The 3,166-nt window shown below is 49.7% G+C and overlaps 1 non-coding gene across 1 annotated transcript; it reads left to right on the forward strand.

The window, feature by feature from the left end:
* Window positions 1-2,822: 2,822 nt before the first annotated feature.
* On the forward strand, window positions 2,823-2,893 carry TRNAS-GCU (transfer RNA serine (anticodon GCU)). The gene has a single exon. It is a non-coding gene; the product is annotated as a tRNA-Ser (tRNA).
* Window positions 2,894-3,166: the final 273 nt, after the last annotated feature.

A 3,166-nucleotide genomic window follows, 5' to 3' on the forward strand; every position in this document is an offset into this window, starting at 1 on the left:
GAGGGCATTGGCATGGCACCTGCGGTTGGGGGAGCTGTGGCCGAGACGGTGACCACCGTGGTGAATGGACCCAGTTTTCCTAACACCACGGAATCCTATGGAGGGGGAGGGAGGGTGGGATCCAAGCTCTTTCTGGCATGGGGTGGTGGTGGGGGAGATTCAGTGAAGATTGAACTTGTATTAAAGAAGTAAAGGCAAAATGAGAGGGAGCAGAGTACCGCAGAGCCCTGAAGAGCCCAGTGCTAGACCCAGACTGTTGGTGTTCAAATCCTGGCATGGCCATTTCCTAGCTGTGTGACCTTGGGCAAGTGACTTACTCTCTCCTTGCCTCCTTTTCCTCATAGTACCGAAAGAGTTAATATTTGTAAAGTCTTAAGATGCATGATCAGTATTATATAAATGTAATCACATGTTGAGGACTCAAATTCATACCCATTATACCCACCACCACCACCCGTCTGTCATTTTATCATACTATGGTGGCTTGCGTGTTGCTATGATGTGGGAAGCTATCCTGCCGGTATTTCAAATACCGGCAGAGTCACCTATGGTGGACAAGTTTTAGCAGAGCTTCCAGACCAAGGCAGACTAGGAAGAAAGGTCTGGTGATCTACTCCTGGAAATTAGTCAATGAAAAGCTTGTGGATCATAACAGAATACTGTTCAATATAGTGCTGGAAGATGAGTCCCCTAGGTTTGAAGGCACTACACAATAGCTGCAAAAAACTTGAGCAAACCAACGATGGTGAAGCTGGTGTAGGACCGGGCACCGTTTCTTTCTATTATATATAAAGGCCGCCATGAGTTAGAGTCGGCGTGATGGCGACTAATAACAACACACCTGCTATATGTTGGAAGCTTGTCTGGGACTTAGGGGTTAAACAATTATAATATCTGGTGCTGCCTCTTAATGTAATATCTTCAGGGACCCTCTGATTAAGCCCCTGGCTTTACAGGGGGGAATTGAGGCCCAGGGAGGGGAAGGGGTTTGGCCAAGCTCACACGGGATCAGGATGTTTCAGTGGAACTCAGAAGTCTGACAGCCCCAAGCTGGAGAACTGGGTCAGTCTCTTACTGGCTTTGTGACCTTGGCCAGCCACTGGGGCTGGCCAGCTGTAGAATGGGCTGCTTTGTGAGTGAGTTAATGTCCAGGCCTGAGCAGTGACCAAGCGGAGACTGTCTGACCTCCAGCCAGTCAGGGTCAGAGGGCTCTGGAAGAATTGCCCAAGGACAGGTTGGTTGGGTCCATGTCCTTTCACTCTGATTTCCAGCAGCCACCAGCTCCAGCTGGGTCGGGAGGCTGGGTTGGGAAGACTTGTTTGACTTCCTAGGACCTTATCACAGCTGATGCCAAGTAATTTTCAGATCACTTAAGAACACACACTCCTAGGAGGCAACTCGCCCAAGGCCTATGGAGATCAAAGCGTGGGGGACTGAACTCGCCCAAGGCCTATGGAGATCAAAGCTTGGGGAGCTGAACTTGCCATAGGCTTATGGAGATCAAAGCGTGGGGAGCTGAACTTGCCATAGGCCTATGGAGATCAAAGCATGGGGAGCTGCAATGTGACAGAAAGGCTTTGAATGCCCAGCAGAACTCCTGTGGGCCCACGCCAGGGGCCCAGCCAGGCCAGGCTTGGCTGAGCACTTCATCAATGATCACGCCACCCCTGGCAGCTGCTCTAAAACAGGTGCACGGGCAAGGTGTTGTTGTGTGCCGTGGAGTTGATTTTGATTCATAGGGACAGGGTTTGCTCGGCTATAATCTTTAAGGAACTGGATCGCCATGTCTTTCTCCCGTGGAGCCACTGGGTGGGTTTGAACTGCCAACTTTTTCAGTTAGCAGCCAAGTGCTTAACATGCTGCGCCACCAGGGCTCCTGCAGGGGTGGGATTTAGACGGTCTGTGTTGGGGTGAAATGCGGGCTTCTCCATGGTTCATCAAACACCTTTTCCTCCCCATTTAGTGTGTTTTTTGTTTCTAGGTACTGAAGGGGCTCTCCCCCAAAGTCTCAGCAGGATTCCGGATATGATAACGGAGAGAGAGGAGGTGGTAGGGAACACCCTGAAGTCATCTGCCATTATATTCTCACCCAGCCGTGCTTTGCTTCTAACCGCACTTACAGCTGTCTTTCGAGGATCTAATCAATGGCCCACAGGCACAGGGTGGTTCTTAGCCAATGGAGGGATGCTTGTGTGAGTATGAAAGCCCAGCTCCCCTGTTTTGCGTTGGGGCATTTTTTTTTTATTGCCAATTTAATGTTTTTCACATGTACAATTTAGTGACATCGATGACATTAATCATGTTGTACAACCAGGACTTCGAACTGGTTAGTTCCGGTTCAAACCCCTGCTGAGAATTTGCATTTCCACCCCAGATATATGTAAGAATCACCTGGGGGAGTGTGTTAAAATGTAGATGTATACCTAAGAATCATCCGGGGAGCTTGTTAAAATGTAGATTCTGATTCAGGATATCTGGGGAGGAAATGCAAATTCTCACAGGGGTTCGAACTGGAAAGAACCGGTTCAAAGCCCTGTGTACAATCATCACCAATATCTGTTGGCGTTGGGGCAATCTTGAGGCCTGACAGATATTCCGGAGTTCCTCTGTGGGAGCAGGCTGAGGCTTCCCTCCGCAGGACTTGCATGAAACTTCACCCTTGCTTGGCTTCGTCCCTGTCTCCCTCCGGCTCCCCCTGACTCCCTCACTGGTTACTCTGGGACCACTGCTGTGATAAATCACTTACACATGAAAACTTATTTCACTGTCTCCTTCTTTCTTTTTTGACAGCACACAACAACAACCAGACTGACCCTGAGGGGGCAGTGGTGGTTCAGTGGTAGAATTCTTGCCTGCTATGCAGGAGACCCCGGTTCGATTCCTGGCCTATGCCTGTCATGCACGGCTACCACCCATCTGTCAGTGGAGGTTTGCGTGTTGCTATGAAGCTGAAAGGAGCTCTGGTGGCTCAGTGGTTAACAGCTCGGCCGCTAATCAAAAGGTTGGCAGTTCGAATTCACCAGCTGCTCCTGGGAAACCCTATGAGGCAATTCCACTCTGGCCTATAGGATCGCTATGAGTTAGAATTGACTCGATGGCGATGGGTTTGGTTTTAGCGAAGCTTCCAGACTAAGACAGACTAGGAAGAAAGGCCTGACAATCTACT

Source organism: Trichechus manatus, unplaced genomic scaffold, assembly GCF_000243295.1.
Source record: "Trichechus manatus latirostris isolate Lorelei unplaced genomic scaffold, TriManLat1.0 scaffold00240, whole genome shotgun sequence".
NCBI classification, from domain to species: Eukaryota; Metazoa; Chordata; class Mammalia; order Sirenia; family Trichechidae; genus Trichechus; species Trichechus manatus.